The 19618-nt window shown below is 42.7% G+C and overlaps 1 pseudogene across 1 annotated transcript in view; it reads left to right on the top strand.

The window, feature by feature from the left end:
* LOC306667520 (mitochondrial nicotinamide adenine dinucleotide transporter SLC25A51-like) overlaps positions 1-19226 on the top strand; it is a 132021-nt pseudogene extending 112795 nt beyond the window's left edge. The window contains exon 2 of the transcript XR_013766726.1: positions 18146-19226. The product of XR_013766726.1 is annotated as a mitochondrial nicotinamide adenine dinucleotide transporter SLC25A51-like (transcript). The remainder of the gene's footprint in view (positions 1-18145) is intronic.
* Positions 19227-19618: the final 392 nt, after the last annotated feature.

The following is a 19618-nucleotide window of genomic DNA, read 5'->3' as shown; positions in this document are numbered from 1 at the left end:
TGTTCTGTGGACATGAAGAGCACGTGCAAAGTCACAGATGAAAGGAGCTTGGGAATGGTTTAGTGAGTGCTGAGGGTAGTGCAGCCAGAGGGAGTGTGACCAACTTGAGGCATTTGGGTTCCATGCTGAAGAGTGTGGGTTTCGTCCTGGGAGAAAGAAGGGTCCACTCAAGGAGGTCAAGCTCCCCATGGAGACGCACATGTGCTCGCCGTGGGCGCCTGTGGCCTGTGTTCTGTCTCCCACAGCGCTTCCCCCATCTCCTGGACATCAAGGATGGCTATTCCTTACAATCCCCTTAGACGACTCAGCTCCTGAGGCAGACACCCTGCTGTATTCAGGCAGTTTTTACATCCTCACAGAGCTCACTCCACGACTGGGTTTTGAGGTTCAGCGTCTAGTGTTGCCAGTTCCGTGACTGTATTTAGTAAGAACCACCAAGTCTAATCTGGGCATCCTGAGTAGCAGGTGTTTCATTTTGGGGTGTAGGAGGGACACTGGGGTAAACTGAGTCACATGGCCCACTACTGACTTGCCTCCCAAGAGGGTGGGGAAAGAGCTCTGGCCATGTCACCAGGTGGGTGAATTGTAATGCTGGAGAGATCAAGGATCATACTGAGTTTCATGGCTATACTCTGAGCAGGTCTCTCCTTACCTAGCACCAGGAGAATAGGGTCTTCTTCCTTGGAGAAGCCATTGTCCCTTTACAAAGGAAAAATTCAAAACTTACTACCATCCCTACCTGTTTTGAAGATGGCAAAGTGAGGTATGAAAAGCAGCTCACGTGAGCTGCCAGGAGATCGCCACTTGGCTCCTGGCTGTGGATCCCAACAGGACCCTCTGAATGCTGGTCTCTCATGGTGGGTGCTTTTCCTTTGCTGCTAGGTCCTGGGGAGAGAGCTACAGTGTGCATCACCAGAGGCCCTTGGATGCTCTCTGGCTAGGCTGCGTATTTGGTTCCATATCTGGGCCCCAGTGCTAATGCCTGCATGAACACCTTCAGCCAGGATGCTGAAGTAACTCTCACCTGAAATCTTTGCTAGATAAGATCAGCAGTCTGTAAAGGCACCATCTGCAAGGGGATCCTGGGATCAGCAGTGAAGATGGCTTATGTAATGACCACCATATCTTAGGATGACCTGGATCTGTGGAGATGAACCAGCAGTAAACTAAAGACTCCACAGGCACAGTAGGGGCCTGGCGATGCGGGTGTTTTGTGACTTCCATATTGGCTTGTGCTCACACCAAAGAGCCAGTAACCCTCCATTGGTGTCATAGGTCACTAGATCATTCATTTTTCCCTATTCTTAGTCCTAGAATAGTGGTTCTCAATTTTGACAGTATGTTGACAATATTTTGGGAACTTTGGGGAGAGTAAAAAAAATCTTGGATGCCCAAGACACTTCTTAAACCAATTATGTATAGAACTGGAACTCACATGCCAGCATTTAAAAATCAAATTCATTGAGATATAAGGTACCTGAAATAAATAAACTTAAAAAGAGGAAAGGTCTATTTTGGCTCATGGTTTTGGAGGTTTCAATCCATGACTGATTGGTCCCATTGCTTTTGACCTGTGGTGACACAGCATACAGGAGTGTATGTTGGGGGAGGCCAGTTCACCTCATGGCTGGATGAGAAACAAAAAGGAAGAGGAGAGTTTGGGATCCCAGGATCCCCTTCAGGGGCAGGCACCTGATGGCCTGAGACCTCTCCCCCACCAAAAGTTCCACCACCTCCCGACAGCACCAAGCTGGGAAGGAAGCCTTTAGGACATGGGCCTTTGGGGAACATTTAAGATCCAAACTATAGCAACATAAAATACAATGTCTTCTCTAAATTGTGTGATTGGAAGAGTTTTGACAAATGTATGTACCCATGTAACCATCACCACCACAATCAGGATAGATTTGCATCACCCCAGAACATTCTTTCAGGCCCTCTCCCAGGAAGCTGCTGACTTGTTTTCTGTCATCCTTGGCTTTGTCTTTGCTAGGATTCCACATAAATGGAATCGTATGTTGATTTCTTTTGCACAGCAAGATGTTTTTGTGATTCGCTGGTGTTGTCACGAGTCCCTATTCCTTTCTTCTTATTACTGAACAGTATTTGTCATACAGAATATGACAGTGTGTTTGCTAATGACTGTTTTTGGACATATGGGTTATTTCCAGTTTTTAGCAATTATGAATATGCAACTATAAATGATCATGTGAACTTAGTGGGAACATAGATCTTTAGTTCTCTCGAGTAAATACTTAGAAATGGAATTGATAGGTCATATAATAAAGCACATGTTTAACTTTATAAGAAGCTGCCTAATTATTTTCCACAGTGGTTAATCTACTTCACATTCTTGCAAGCAATGTCTAAGAGTCCTGGTTGCCCCACGTTCTCACCAAGTTGATATTTTCAGGCTCTTTAATTTTAGGTATTCTAGTGAGTGTGTAGTGCTATTTCATTTTGGTTTAATATGCATTTCTCTGATAATTATTGATATTAAGAATCTTTTAATGTGTTTATTTCTATTAATATATTTTCTTTTGTGATTTATCTTTTTAAAATTGAACTCTTACTATTACTGAGCTCCAAAAATTCTTCATATACTTTAAACATTTTTTTTAAATTGACAAATAAAAATTGCATGTTTATAATGAACAGTATGTTTTGATGTATGTATACATCGTGGTGTTAATAGTTCTTCATATTCTTGAGGAATCTTTGGAATATATTTGTATTTGCATTTACATTTATATTTATATATATCATACATATATTACAAATATTTTCTCCTAGTCAGTGGCTTGCCTTCTCATGTTTTAATAATGACTTTCAAAGAGCAGAAGTTTAACATTTTGATGACGTTCAATTTATCAATTTTTTTCTTTTGAGATCCATTTTCTTTGTGTCCTAAGAAATCTCTGACTGTTCCAAACTGCAAAGATTTTATCTTGCACATTCTTCTAAAAGTTTTATCATTTTGGATTTATATTTAGGTCCATGATCAATTTTGAGTCAATGTTTGTGTATAGTGCGCGGGATAGGTCAAGGTTTATCTTTTTCTTCCCATAAGGATATCTGATTTTCCCAGTGCATATATGAAAAGACTGTCTTTTCTCTATTGAATTATGTTGTCACCTTTATAAAAAATTGATTGGTCATACACATGTGGTTCTATTTCTGAACTTTCTATTCTGGTCCATTGATCTTTATATTTATTCTTACACTAATAAACACAGCCTTGATAATAGTAGCTGTATGGGAAGTCTTGAAATCAGTAACTGTAAATCCTTTAAATTGCACCCCCTCCAAATTGTTTTGGTTATTAGAAATCCTTTGAATTTTAGAATCAGTTTGCCGATGTGTTAGTCAGTTTTCTGTCAATATAGCAAATCCCAAATCAACTTATAAGGAGAAAAGCTTTCTTTTGGCTCGAAGTTTTGGAACTTTCAGTCTATGATCAATTGGCCGGCTGCTTTGGGCCTGTGTTGAGGCAGCAAACCACAGGGAGCAAAACCACTCACCTTATGGCTGGGTATGCCCTTCAAAGGCATGCCCTCAGTGACCTGAAGGCCACCTGCTAGGCCCCATCTCCTGCGAGATCCACTACCTCCCAAGAGTGCCATGCTGTTAACACACAGGTCTTTGTGAGATACTGCAGATCCATACTATTACAGCTGATTTCCACAAAAGAAGACTGCTGGCATTTTGATTGGGATTGCATTGATACTATAGATCAGCTTGGGGAGAATTAATATCTTGGCAGTGCTGAGTTCCACAGTGAATGTGGACTGTCTCCATCTGTTTAGGTCTTATGGAACGTTTCAATAATGTTTATGGTTGTCTGTGTGGGGGTCTTAGACAACTTCACTAGATTGTTTTTCTCTTTGGCTAGAGTTTTATGGTTTTGGTGCCACTGTGAATGAAATTATTTTAAAATTTCTTTTTTCCAATTATCTACTGTTAAGATATAAGAACACACTTGCTTTTTGTATAGAAACTTTATATTTTATGACCTTGCTAAATTCACCTATTGGTTCTATTACTCGACATGAGATAGCTCTACATTTTTCACAGCTGCTTTTGTGTTTTTCGATGTAAGGATCTTTCACACACTACACTAATTTTATTTACTTTTCTTCCTTTGTTGTGATTGTGTGTATGGCTCCGATCACTAAAGCACCTGAGTTCTATCAACGAGTGGAGTCATTTGTACCTGTGGTAAGGAGAAAACCCTGTGATTCCTCTTCACGGAAAGCGCTATTGGGTTTTTCAGAGGATAGACTCCTACAAGTGACTTAATGGATCTTGAAGTAGGTTATTGACCTCACGTGGGCCCGACTGTGCTGATGGACTGGAGCTGGACTTGGGCTGGTCAGGGCTGGTTCTGTGCTGGACAGTGGTGCTGGGAGGCAATCTTCTCAATGGTGGGCTGTTTCCCCCTGAGGTTGGTGGGCGTGGGTGGGGGAGGCCACTGGGAGTTGTTTTTGTAACTTTTTTCTTTCTTTCTTTCTTTTTTTTTAAGAAAGCATTTTTCAAATTTATTTGATTATGAATATCTGTTCTCAAAAAGCACACTGTGGCAAATACTGCATGAATCCATGAAATCAATACATACACCACCACCCACCGGATAGTCTCTTCTGAGATTACAGACACAGTGCCCAGGGATTTTAAAAATAAATGATTTTTAAAAAAATGTTCTAATGCCAGCCTGGGAACTAAACTTATAAAGAGATAACAAATGGCCCCATCACAAATATTATTACACTTTATTGTCAATTCAAACAAAACCTTCAGTGCAACGGCTCCAAAACAAGTCACCTGAAGATTTTCCTACTTACTAATTTAAAAATTCCCAAGCTAATATTTTAAAGATTTTCAGAAAGGAAAGTCCTAACTTTTTTCTTAATTAGGGGAACAGAGATGGAGCCCCGAATGTGAGTCTGCAGCCCATTCTTCATTCGCCCCAGCGCTCCGGGTAATGGTATTTAACGGGAAGACGAATCCATTCATCTTCCCGGCATCCTGGCACCGGAAGCTGTGCTCGCTGCTGTCAGAAGAGATATTAGGGCCTATAAAAAGCCATTCGGTTCCCTCCCCTCTTTATTCTCACTTTGTAACCCCTTCCCAGGGAGACTGGTGCGGCGGTTGCCGACTCTCCATCACCTGGAAGTTTCGGGCCTCGTGAGCATTTTATTGAGATTCAGATTGGCTTCACGCTTCCATTCTTCTTCCTTTTATCTCCATCATTTCTCCGCCAGGGGAGGCAGAACTATTGGAAGGATTTGCTTTCTGCTTTATTCTGTTGATTTTTAAGAGCTGGTTGCTGTGCCCCTGGGTGTAGGGGAGCAAGCCAGTCCCTCAGGGCAGGGAGCAGGATCCTCACCAAGTGACCCATTGCTTGAGTCAGAGTCAGGGAAATGCGTCCCCTGTCTGCCCTCCACGCTCTCGTTCTAGCATTGGCTTCTGCCTCCTGTCTCACCTCCTCTCGCAGAAGCACTATGGCTAGGAAAACACTGGCCGCCTTTGTCCCTTTTGATTATAAAATTGACCCAAGAAGAGAGAAGTCCATTTCCTAAGGATTTTCTTCTTTTGCTCCTTGTTTTCTCATCCTGTCAGGTTGCTTTGCCCCACTTAGGTCTCTATCCGCACCCCCGCTCCCTTCATTTCCTTTTTTTTTTTTTTTTTTAATGGCAGGTTCAGAAAATTCAGTCCCACATCCAGTTACTGAGCACTGATTTTGTGCCAGGGACCATGATAGACGGGAGGGATATGGTGGGAAATGGGATGTAGCTGTGGCTCAGGAGGAGCAGGTTAACTGAAGAAGACAGACATGGATGCTAACAACTGCCACTCAAGGTCAGGGATGGCATACCATAAAGAGGTAGGAATCAAGTCCTTTTGATGATGGAGTCTAATGAGGGCAGGCCTTGTGCACATGCCAGACTCAAAAAACAGGCAGAGTTTCCACAACCACAGGGGAGGTAGGGCAGGAAGGCTGGGGCAGCATGCAATCATGTAATCCTGCCGAGAGCAAGTGCATGTGGCTTGGGAGGCAGGAGGAACAGAATCAGAGCAGAGACCAGAAAGGCATTCTGGGACAATATTGGTAAACATTTAAATTTTTAAGTTTTTGGCTATAATGAATAAAAATTGCTATGAAATTTCTTGCACATGACTTTTCAGTGATGTATGTACTAATCTATTCCCTTAGGGTGCATACCAAGGAGTGGAATTGCTGAGTTCAATTTAATTTCAGCAGGCACTTCCAGTTTTTCAAAATGATCATGTCCACTCCACCTACAACAGAAGAGTGATCTAGTTGCTCCACCTCTTGCCTACATACCCTTGTCGTCAGTCTCAGCCATTCTGTTGGATGTGTAGTGATGTCTCCTGGTTTTAACTTGTGTTTCTCATTTGACTGATGATTTGGGGTACATTTGCACCTGTGTCTTGCCATATGAATACTTGTGTGTGTGCACAAAGTGCAGGTTCAAGTCTCTTGTCTGCTTTTTCTTATTTTTAAGAATAATCCTAGATATATAAGTCCCTAGATGAATATATGTTTTGTAGGTAACTTCTTCCAGTCTGTGATCTTTCCTCTCAATGATATCTTTTGACAAATATAGGTCTTTTAAAATTTTCAGATATCAATTGTTTATTTTATGGTTAGTGCTTTTTCTGCCCTGTCTAAAAAATAGTTGGCTACTACACATTACTACTCGAATTCTGGAGAGTAAGTGAACAGTGCAACAGTCCCCTCCCGGATCATCCTTAATTTTGCTTTTTGAGATTTCAGTTACACACAGCCAACTGTAGTCCAAAACTATCAAGTGGAAAATTCCACCAATTAGAAGAAGTTTACCTGTTGTCAGTTCACAGTAGCCTCATGCTATGCTATATTCCTGTCATTCACCTCTCTTCACCTCACCACGTAGGCACTGTGTCATGTCACTTCACAGGAGGATGGGCAAATCCTGTAAAGGAAGCTATGTTGAGAGATAAAGTGACCACATTCATATAACTTTACTACAGTGTATTGCTACAGTTGTTTTATTTTATTATTATAGCTGTTACTGTCTTACTCTGCCTAATCTATAAGTTAAACTTTATCATAGATATGTATGAATAGGAAAAACCATTGTGTGTATAGGGTGTGATACCACAGGGTCCTGGAACACACCCTCTTAGACAAGGGGTACTACTGTATTCACAGAGGGGTTAATGATTAGAGCTGACACAGCAAGTGACCCGGCCAGACAGGAACCCAGGGCCCTTTTAGCTAGTGTTCCTTTTGCTGGGAAACCATCTAAGTGCTTCTCTCGTTAAGAGAGGCGCTGCAGAGAAAGCAATAACCCTATTTCACTTCTGACCTTTGCAGGTGAAGGGAATCAATCTGACAAAGATGTAGCCATAAATGTATCGAGAGCCTTGGAAATGTTTCTGCTGTTTGACTCAATTGTTTCTTCTCTAGGAAAGTAAAACTTAGACAAAGTTTTGTGTAGATGTTTGTTGTGTTATTTTTAAGTGAAAAAAGAAGAGAGAAAGGGAAAAAGAAAGAAAATGGCATAAGCGTTCAGCAATAATGCACTAGCTAATTAAATTGTGGCTCATCTATAACATTGAGTAGTTTCACTGTATAATATTCAATTTGAGATACTTTTGAAAGGTATTTAATGACCCATGAAAATGAACATAATGTAGTATATATTTTTTCCATTTTAAAAGCTCAACTCTATTGAGAAACAATTGACATGCAAAAAATGTTTCTACTTCAAGTATACAGGGCGATGAGATTTCCCCATTTTAAAAAATAAACTTTCACTGAGGTATAATTTACATATAACAAAATTGAACAATTTTACATGTACAACTTGATGAGTTTAGAAAGATACACACGACCATGTAATTACCACTACAATCATGGCAGAGCACTTCTATCATGCTCTAGAATTCTCTTATGTCTTTTTGCACTCAGTATTTATTCTTTTTCTTTTTCTTTTTTATTTGTTCTAATTAGTTGTACATGACAGTAGAATGCATTTATACATTTTGATAGACCATACATAAATGGAGTGTGATCTCTCATTTTTCTGATTGCACATATTGCAGTATCTCATGGTCATGCAGTCACACATGTACATGAGGTAATAATGTCTGTTTCATTCTACTATTATTCCTTCCCCCACACCCCTTCCCCTCCATCACTCCCTTCTACCTAATATAAAGTAACTCTATTCTTCTCTATTCTCCCCCACCTTATAGTGAATTAACTTCTGCATATCAGAGAAAACATTTGACCTTTGGTTTTTTTTGGGTTTGGCTTATTTCACTTAGCAAGATATTCTCTAACTATCTATTCTTTACTCAGACCCAAGCAACCACTGATTCATTTTCCCTTGCAAGAGATTAGATTTCTCTTTTCTAATCTTTTCCCCTAGAATTTCATTTCAGAGGAACAATATAGTATTTTGTCTTTTCTGTATAACTTCTTTCATTCAGCCTAATGGTTTTTAGATTCATCTGTTTTTGCCTGTATTAATAATTCCTTTTTATTGCTACCTAGTATTCCATTGAATTTATCTATTTTCCTGTTGATTGACATTGATGTTGATACTCTGATGCTAGTTTTGGGTTAACATGAATAGAACTGCTATGAATATAAGTGTATAGGCTTTTGTGTGGACATATATAGTCATTTCTTTATGGCAAATACCTAGAATTAGAATTGTAAGGTAGTACAGTAGGTATGTGCTTAATTTTGTAAGGAAACCAAACTGTTCCAGAGTGGTGGCACCATTTCATATTCCTATCAGAGTATGTGTTGCTCATGTTAGTATTTGAAATTGTGGGAGTTTTTAAAATCAGCTTTTGGTTTGCTTTTGTTTTTAATACTACTCATACTATTACATAGGTTTTAGTATTCTGATAAAGAAGTATTTCATTCAGCTTTTATAAAATACAGTTTTATTAACATATAATTTATATGCCATAAAATTTACCTGTTTACAGTGTGTAGTTCATTTTTTTGTGTACTTAGTGTTGTGCCACCACTGACCTAATCCAATTTTATAATATTTTTATCTTACCAAGAAGAAATCTTGACTTATTAGTAATCTCCCTGTGTCTTTCATGCAATATAATATTAAGTGAAAAAAGCAACCCCAGGGGCTAGGGAGATAGCTCAGTTGGTAGAGTGCTTGCCTTGCAAGCACAACGCCCTGGGTTTGATCCCCAGCACGGCGAAAAAAAAAAAAGCCACCCCAAAACCTTTATTATAATTTCATAAAAGATACAGATGTGTATTTGTATGTATTAAAATGACTAGTTTTCCCAGGTCCAGAGGCACATACCTATAATCCCAGCAGCTTGGGAGGCTGAGGCAAGAGGATAGAGAGGTCAAAGCTAGCGTCAGCAGCTTAGCAAGGTCCTAAACAACTCATTGAGATCCTATTTCTAATTAAAATGTAATGTAAAAAAGGGCTGGGGATGTGGCTCAGTGGGGGTGCCCCTGGGTTCAATCCCTGGTGCCAAAAAAAAAAAAAAGTCCTTTTTTTATATGAATATACAGTATATATATCATATGGCTACGTATATGCATATATGTATGGAAAAAAGACTAGAAGGGAACACATCAAATACAATCTTTAATTGTTTTCTGATTGTAGTATTTATAGGGAGCTTAATTTTCTCCTCTGAATTTGTTGGGATTTTAGAATTCTCCGCGGTGAGCATGTATTACCTTTGTAATTTAAAAAATCATTATATATCTGGAAAAATCCCATATTCCTCCAGGTTGCATTCATGGGGGGTGGTAGCCCCACCCCAGCTATGCTCACTCTCTATTTGTGGTCTGATTTCCTCTGGGAAGAGAGCTTGTAAACTCTTATTCTTCTGGGTTTCTGCAGTGAGTTGGCAGCATGGACCTGCTGTTTGCAATATTTACGTGAACAGCCTGGGGGAGTCCTGTAAACTACTCTATGAGTTGGTTTCTTCATTGACAGACTGTTGAGTGCTTGAAAAATGTGCTCTGAAAGCCAAATCCATATGGGAGTAGGCTCATGGGGTACATATTGTCTTGTGATGCGTCAAGAGAAGTGAAGGGCGGTTGCTGTTTACTGAGGCCTCACTCTCCTAGTTTGTGTGTGTTTGTGACCATGTGTGTCTGTACAGGTGTGTGTGGGTATTTGTATGAATATGGTACATTTAATTTTACCTGGTAAGTTCCTGTGGGTTGAGAGGGCCAAGTATATTGGCCTTCTAGTTCTGGTTTAATGACCATTGGGCAGTTTTGATTTAGGATAAGTCAAATTCCTATTGCTTTAATGACACTCTCCCCTTGATTCATGGCAAAAACAATGACCTCTGTCTCAACATAGGCCTATTGAAAGGAATTGCATTACATCCATGCTTTGAACAAAAATGGACTTTGCTTGAAATGGGCCCATTACTTCACATCTCAAAGGTCATTTTCTTGTGTGAAATTGAACTGATATTCAACATTTGCTAGAAGAAGAAATAGCCTGGGGGAGACTTGTCTGAGTCAGGGATTCATTGAAAAGACACGACCCCCACCTAAGGCTGGCTCAAATAGAGGATGGGAAGATACACGGCAGAGACTGAAGGGGGGGTGTGCAATAAAAAGAAGCGGAACTTGAGGAAGTTTCTATGAGATTCTGAGTCTGTTGCAGTTTTTCTGAGCTCATGTCCCTGTGTCTGTCTTTATATACTTTTTTTTTTTCCTTCAGATTGGCTACTTCTGCCTGTGCCTAGTTTCTGCGGTCTTGTAACTTTGGCCTGAGCATGGCTTTGCTCAGTACCTTGTATTAATTCTGTCCTCACTTCTCCATGATGACTGTTTAACTTGGCACACCTACATGACTCATTACCTAGAGAGGAATCCAATGGATGGGCCCAGCTTTGGTCGGATTTCCTAGCAGATGGGACTTAAAGGGAGGTCATATATGGAACATGACCACCTGGTCTTGCTCTGTCAGCACAGCTCAGTGGTGGTCATGGGCTACTGCAAGGACAGAGGGGATCTGGTCAGGGTGGTGGTGGTTGTTTTGCCAACCCCTGTGACAGAGTCATTTGAAGTGAAACGTACATGTTGAGCACCCTACTCCAAAAAAATCCCCATAAACTGCAACTTGATACCCAAAATGTTTCAGAATTTGGATTCTTGGATTTGAGAAACTTAACAGGAAAAGTATGCAAATATTTCAGAATCTGAAATCTGAAAAAATTCTGGTTCCCAGCAATTTAGGTAGGGGATACTCAAATATGTCCAGTAGACTGCAGGAAGCAGCCTCCAAAATAGCCCCATAATGACCCTGACCTCCTGGGATTCAGGTCCTTGGGTAATCCCCTCCTGTTAAGGGTGGGCTGGACCTACTTTGACTTCTAATAAGTAGACCATGACAAAAATAATGGGATGTCACTTCTGAGTTAGTTTCCAAAAGGCTGCAGCTTCCCTTCTTTGACCTCTCTCACTTGCTCACTCTAATAGAAAAAGTACCATGTTGTAAGCTGCCCTATAGAGAGGCCCATATGGCCAGCAGCAGCATGATTCAACATCTGCAGGGAAGCAAATCCTGCCAACACCCAAGTGAGTCCCTTGGGCAGCAGATACACCCCAGTCGAGCCTCAGGTTGACTGCAACCCTGGCGACACCTTGATTGTAGCTGGTGAGGCACCCTGAGACAGAAGCAACCAGCTGATCCACGCCTAGATCCCTGATGCACAGAAACTGGGAGATTCTTGGTGTCTGTTGCTTTCATTAAGCCTGAGTTAGGGGATACTTTGTTATACAGCAATAGATGACCAACACATAGTCTCCTAAACAATACTTTTATTGAAACATAGAAACTAGGCTCACTCAAAGTGAAGTTTAGGACATGATGTGACCCAAGGAGCTATCCTGGAGATGGTCAAAGTACCATCTCTAGCATAGTGGGCAAGTTCAAGAGCAGTGTACCATGTCTCCTGCGTGGCCATCTGGATAGATGAAGTTAGCTGCTAGTAGCAACCACGGAGTTGTATAAGATGCAAACAAGGAGCAACTTGATTCTAGAAAACTCCGAGGGCAGTGGAATGTTTCAGCCTGTGCTGCAATACCGAGGTATGGAGAGGGTACCCTTGATTGTAGCACCATTTTCAACTCCAGGCTCCTATGCCAGTCCCCAGAGAGCTGGTGTAGACTACAGAGGATGCCTCTCTCTTCTGGAACATCCCTGGAATGAAAGATTAGGCGTGAGAGACAGCTATGTCTCAGTCTTACTGGAAGCACACCTGGGGCTCGGAGGTCTGGAGAGCATTCCATTCATTTGGCCACTCCAAATTCCACATTTCGAGCTCTCGATGAACCAGGACTTCCAAATGTCCTGTATCCCCTAGCAGATTCCGCGGGGGGAGCAGGGATTTCTTTTGCTGGGGACTAAGTCCATAGTCAGAGAGTACATGCTCAGAGACAATAGATTCTTGCTGCTTTTGTCCACAGGGCAGAAGGTTTTCTAAACATTTTCTAGTATCTACCAAGAAAACATTTGCACTCAAACCTTGCCCCTGCTTCTTTGCCTCAGTTTTTCACAAAGATGATGTATCTAATGTCTTCCTCATACCAGAGGAATTCTCTGTTCAGAATTCCTCCATGTCCTGTAGGACGACAATCCAATGACAGTACACATCTGAAATATTTAAGCCCAGTTTTATTGATGCGAGCATCTGTCCTCACAGAAAGAACCCTGAAGAAAGTCTGCAATACAGGAGGGATTTTCCTTTGTTCTTTCAAAAGCAGAATTCCTTAGACTGCTGGATGGAACCTTTGGCCTGGGAGGCTGATCCTCACGAGGAGCAGGCAAGGCTGAGCTGACTGGACAGGGCAGGGTCTGGCCCTGCCGGCAGCTGCAGTGTTTGCTAGGAGGCATCCTCCTTGGTCTCATTACAGGACAAGGCTGTGAATGGATAAGTGTGCTTTTGGAGGGATAGTGGGAAAGAGAAGAAAGAGAATTGAGAAAAGGGACCGCACTCCTGTCGGACTTTCAAGGTTACCTGTTGAGATAGGACTGCGGCTCCCTCATGGCTTGGGAAAGCAATGCCTGTCCGTAGCTCTATGATCAAGAAGAAAGACTCCTTTGTTAACAATGCCTTGTATTTATCTCACGTCTTTCTCCAGAGAAGAGGCTAGTGCTTCAGCGATTTTATCTTCATGAAAAGCTGATGAGTAGCTGTGAAAATCTTCGGGTGAACCCAGCCCCCTCTGTCCCTAATCCAATCAGTTTGCTGCAGGCCTCTGACTTCTTTCAGGTGACAGTGTTTAACATGAGGGGTCAGAGATGGCCACTGAAGTGGGCCTCAGATGCCAGGATGCCGGGCTGCCCATTTCCACCCAGGACTCTTCAGTGCCTCTTGTGCAGGAGTGCCCAGCCGGAGTCCTAGACCAGTGGTATTAAATTAAGGGGACTTTATGGAAAGGAATAGAAAGTATTGCACAGAACTCTGACCCTCACGAAGGTCTGGAACTGGGTTCCGAAAAGTCATCTTTCTCTCTTCTTGCTTTGGAATTGCACAGATTGTTTTTGGTTTGTTTTTTTCTGTGTGCTCATTTCTTTACTGCTCCTCTCTTCAGACTCCTATCTCTGCTCACCTCTCTGGATAAATGGCCCATAAACATCAGGCTTGACACTTGAAAGTTCAGCTTCCAGAAGGGGACTTTTCAGTCTCCCCATCCTATGAGAGTAAAGGATTGACTGGGCTCTGATCTGGTGTCACCCTCATCAAGATTTTGCTGGCTGGTGATAGGAAGGGCTTCCTCCTCCAGGCATAGAAGGAAATGTGCCCTTATGTCTCTGCTATGGTTGTTTCCTTTGCTTGGAATGACCTTAACCTTGACTCCTAGATGCTCCTCAGCCCCTGTGTACATTTCTCAGAGGCCTCCCAGCCTCCTTCCTTTCTTGTCCAACCCCTGCCTGCTCTGCACAGCCTGTGAACCCCTCGATTCCTCCTGTTTTGTAACCGTTTGCTTGTTTGTCTACTCAGCTGTGTCTCCGACTTGCAGAGAATGCCTTGAGGGGAAGCCTTTTGTCTTGCTCGCTTTCTGTCCTGCATGCTTGCGCAGTGCTCAATGTTTGCTGGATGTTGGATGCCCGAGAGCCAGCGGCCTATCACACCAGGACGTCACGGCTTTTGTTTTTGCACGTATTTTGTTAGTAGCAGAAGAAATGTTCCTCCAAGTGAAGACTTGGGAATAGTGCATTTGCCCCTCGGTCCTCTCACTTTGGAGGAACAGGAGGCGTAGTGCACTGGGTTCTAGACACAGCGTGTGGTGTTCTGATGCCTCTGGTTCAGGAGTTCCTATTCCTTCATTGTGATGAATCTCGGGGCGACTGGAATATGGGTGTTGGAATCAGCATTTGCACTGTTGTGAACTTTTATTTTATTTTTATACTATATATATAGATTAGTGATTATATTAGTTTTGCCAGTGTTAACTATCAAGTGCTTCACAGATTTATGTGGGGTCATTTCATGTTTAAATTTGCAGTAATAACCTGCAACATGGCTGATCACTTTAAAACAGTAGGTGGGTGGGGGAGGGGGAGGTAGGGTGGCAAAACACTCACCTCAGGCGAGGTCCAGCTGTCTTATCTCACCCTCACTCCATACCCTTTCCTGTCTTGCTTCCTGGGTGAGTCTGGCCTCCCCTCTGCCCTAGGTGACCATTGCCACTGGCCCTTCTTTGGTGGTGGCGTCCATCTCTTTCCACCAGGCTCCGATGGAAGCAGTGTGGAAGAGAGGGGAAGAATCATGAGAAGGGGTGAATGAGTGCCTGCTCTCGTGTTTTCAAATACCTCATTATCCCTTGCTGGGGGAGCCTCCCCCTGAGTCTTCAAGTCTCCCATGATCCTCCTTAGCAATAAGCTCATATCCTCACTGGAGTGTGGCAGCTGCAGAGCCCACACTGAGGTGTTTGGACATGAACACCTTCTAATCCACTATTAAGTCCTTCAGTCTGTGTTCTCACAGCATTAACCATAATGAACTCTTCACATACTGATGTCAGTTTAATATGTTGCTTCCCCAGGAAGGGCCTAGTAATTTAGCATTAATTAATGATGACTTATTGCAAATTATGTTACTGACTTACTGATGCTCTTGGGTGATACGCACATCTTTCAGATGAAGCCATAACATTATTACTTAGCATTCGCATAGTACTTCACACGTCCCCAGCACTTGGTAATTGAGTTGACTGTATTGTCACTATCTCTCTTGCTGATCCTGTCATCTGGGTTAGTAGAGGTGTCCCTCATTATAGGTAAACTTGACGCACTGAATTTCAAACTTGCCAACTTGATAAAGTGGAGGAATTACATTTTACCTATCGCAGAGTCTGGAATGAAAGGTATTTGGGGTTCATCAGGTATTCAATAGGGATAGCTACCCGTGAGGCACAATAGGTAGGTGGTTCCATCAGGAATTTTAAATACTCAGAAGGAAATGGGGAGCTTGAGTCTAGGAAGTGATACATCCCCGTAAGTTTAGACATGGGAAGAGAGGAGAGAACGTGGTGGTAATGGGACATCTGTGATATAGAAAAGACCCCAAAGGAAAAACAAACTGCTAATTTGGGTCTTGTTGCTAAAAGATACAAGTTGGGTCTTACTTTTTTCCTGGTTAGACTTTTCTACCTATCTCGTGGGGCAGAGTTTTCAGTGGGAATACATCTTAGTTTCCTGATGACCAAAGTCATTTGGAAAAAGGAATTTGCTGTCAACAGTGGTCACAGTTGGTGTTGTGGGGACACAGCTGCACTGTAGACTGGGGGAGGGCGAGGGCCACTCAGTTTCCCTGTTCTCATGGAGCACGTTCAAGAACGAGGGAGTGGCCAAGCTCACAGGACAGGAGGAGTCATCTGGGCGAGAAATTTTCGGTCGGGGAATTCAGGATCTCCCTCATCTCCTCTCTAACCTCTGTCGCCTGCCTCCTATGGCTGCCCTTCTGTGCCGGACACATTACATAGTCTGAAATATTAAACACATCCATTTGAAACAATATTTTGATTTCTAATAAATGATAAGGAGAGGGGAAATGAGATTCCCCTCTGTCCAGAAAAAGGGCAATCTTTACTCTCCATGGAAGAAAGATAAGCCCAGTTGATTTGTGGAGATGGTGTCAAAATTAAATTATTTTCCCAGAAACTTATATATATTAAAAAAAAAAAAAAAAAACCCTAACTTGTCTTTCTTGGAAGAAGCACTATTACCATCTCCCTTTGTCACTGTTCTGTGGCAAACTCTAGGACCTTAATTAATCCCTGCTCTTGATTTTATTGGTTCATTTCTGTCTTATCCTTGTCTTGCTTGCCAGCCCCATTTTAAAACACAGAAATTGGCTTTGACAACAGACAACTAAAAATTCATTTCAAGCTCAAATATGAGTAGAGCTCATATCAGAAACTTTTATTTATTATTCTTCGACTTTTGTATCAAAACCTTTTGATGGGACCCAAGCAAACCAGTGACACATTCAAATCAGATTAGCAATTTGCACCTTCATGGAAGGCTTAGCAGAGCTGCTTCGTTACGATGCCTTTACAAAAATCCATCTGAATGTGTCAGGAAATGTAATGTGTTGGTAGCTATATCCCTAGGTCAGCAATGAGGATGAACCAACCTGGAACTTAAGCAGGTCTGGGGTACTCAAAAGGTCAGCTTTACCTAAGAGGGTAGGATGTGCCCTTGGGGTGACCTCTGCCTCCCTGGTGCAGGGTGTTGTAGAAATTTCCAGGTGGGAACAGGGAAGAGCCACTTAGGAGAGAGGGCAATATGGTATGTGGATCAACAAAGACTAATCTAGGGTCCAACTCTGAAGTTCAAATGCTTTCTAGACCCACTAGCTTGGGCTAGTCACTTGACCTCTCTGAGCCCCGGTTTCCTCGTGGGAAATAGGCATATTTATATCTACCATATAAGATTGTTGCAAAGGTGAAATTAAATGAGATGTTTTAAAGGTACTTGGTAGATGATGACCATTTGATCCAAGTCAATTTTCTTATCTTGATATATAGAGTTAAAATAGGGTCAGAGAAATGGACGTGGACAAACACAGAAGGCTGGGCCACAGGTTCTGAGAGACACACACATGGAGAAGGACTGCTGACATCTTGTTGAAGACCCACTGAAGAGTGTAAATTAAGTCTCTGAGCCATCCCCCACCCACTCGGTCTGTGGAGAGGTGAAGGAGGCCCTTCTCTAGTCAGATAGTGGGTGGGGACTGGGCAGTGGAACCTTCCAGAACTGCTGGACAGGTGAGCATGACCTACGACTGGGCCTGAGTGACCCACTGACCTCAGCAGGCATCTGGAAGACCCTGACAGTCTAATGAGCCCACAATGTTGGAAGAGAACTTGGGGACCACAGTGCAGTTGGCTGTGGGACTTCTGAGCAGTCACCCAACTCTGGGGTTCCTCATCTGTGAGTCAGCTCTGCCTGAGGAGGGTGGAGGATCTAGGCCAGAGAGGTGTTTGATGTAGTCAGACCGGTTCTTGGCGTGTGGAGGTATCTGGATAGGCAGGGTGCAGTGTTTGCTTGTGCTGTTTTCTCCTCTACTGGCAGAGGCTGGGGTCTGTCTCTGCCACTGGTCTAATTTCTTGAGTTTCCAAGTGTCTCTATAGACTGTATTGTGCCTTCCGAATGGGTCATGGGCTTTTGTTTCTCAATATTTGCCAGGAACATGACTGAACTTGAGGATTTAAATAAATGAACTTGACTGCGCCTGTGCAGACGCTGGCTCATGAGCTCGTTTGCCCGATCCTGTGGGCTGGCAGCTGCGGGTGTGGGGCCAGGCTTCCACAGCCATGCTGTACCCAGCTGCTCTTAATTCCCATCTTCTGTTTCTCTACCTGCAATCTGCGACACAAAAGCCCTGCAAATACATGAGTATTGCCAGTTGGAGCTCCTGCATCTTTGCTTTGAAAGGATTCCGCAGAATCAGATGTGCTAGGACTTCATGTCCCATAGTGGGTCCAGGGCACAGGTTAGGCGTGTTGGACTTAGAGTTACCCTTAGTGCATCTCAGGGGAAAATAACAAGCTCTTTCCCTCGGAGAGGCGTTGACTCATCTGGTCTCTTATTTGGAAATCCAGGTATCGAAACTGACTCCAGAAGAAAGAAACTGACAAACCAGTAACAATGGAAGAAATTGGGAAAGCTGCCATAAAGCTATCATCCCTCCTACCACCAGGCTCAGTTGGAGTCACAGGTTGTAAAAAAAGAAATCCTTCACGAAGAAGAAAGACCTTAAAGCAACATGATGGATTCAGAAGCTCATGAAATGAGGCCACTGATCCTCACATCTTCAACACAAGACGTCTCACTTCACGCGACAAATGTTGGTGAGACGGGGCATTACTTGTGTGGCTGCTGCGCAGCTTTCAACAACGTAGCCATCACGTTTTCCACTCAGAAGATCCTTTTTCGGCAGCCGCTCTGTGGAATCAAAACCTGTGATGAAGTGCTTCAGTTGAGGAGTGACGGATTTAGAAACTTGTATTGTGCAGTCCTTCTGCCAATAATGCAGAAAATCACCACCCTGGCTCTTATGTTTGGTCTGCGTGAGGACTTGTCTTGCCTTCTCCAAAACACGTCAGTGCCCCCGAGTTTGCACCCCCTGGCATGGTGGCAGTACTTTCAGGGACAACAGAAGTCATTTTCACTCCATTGGAAAGAGTTCAGACATTCAAGACCACAGGCATCATGACAAGTTCACAAACACTTATCAGGCCTTCAGGCCTGAAATGTGGTGGAAATGGAGAGTATCATCCAGGTTTGGTGCCCATTCTTTTCCGTAATGGACAGCAATGTCTTTTTCTTTGGCCTTCGAGGTCCCGTTAAGGAGCACCTACCTGCTGCAACGACTCACAGTGCTCATTGGGTCAGTGGCTTTATCTGTGGAGGTCTACTGGATGCCATGTCAGGATCCTTGGTTTTTTCTAGTTAACATTGTAAAAACTTGCGTACAGTCTCAGATTAGTGGGGAATTTCAGTCTTTTCCCAAGGTTTTCAAAACAATCAGGCTAGAATGGGACAGGAAACTGACAAATCTTTTCAGAGGTGCCCATCTGAATTACCATCAGTCTCTCATTTCTTGGGGCATAATCAATGCTACTTATGAGTTCTTGTTAAAGATTATATGAGAAAAGTCATTGGTGAAGTGCCATTTATCAACTAAATATAAGTTGGTGTCATTAAGTCCAGGCTGCATGAATTATGTGCAAAGTTAATTCCCTTAAGCCTCAGGAAAATAAAAACAATAAGCAGTTTCATGGGAAAATAAATAAATAAATGAACTTGAATAGACAGACTGAAAGTAAAATTCCAATGGCTTGGGACTGCTTATTGTCACCTTGGAGAAGCAAGGCTTTGACCTGCCTTTCTACTGCCCTCCCTTTCCTCTTAGCCACCTGACCATACTGGGGCTTCAAGTGGATCTTGTCCCCTCATGAACCTCTGCCATGCAATTATCCATTTATGCTAATGGGATTGCACCAAGGGTGCATTTGTGGTACCTCAAGACAGTGACTTCAGTGGCTTTAGCAACTTTGTCCAGGAGGGGTGGT

Source organism: Sciurus vulgaris, assembly GCF_902686455.1.
Source record: "Sciurus vulgaris genome assembly, chromosome: 8".
Lineage (NCBI taxonomy): Eukaryota > Metazoa > Chordata > Mammalia > Rodentia > Sciuridae > Sciurus > Sciurus vulgaris.
This window is presented reverse-complemented; position numbering and strand designations above follow the sequence as displayed.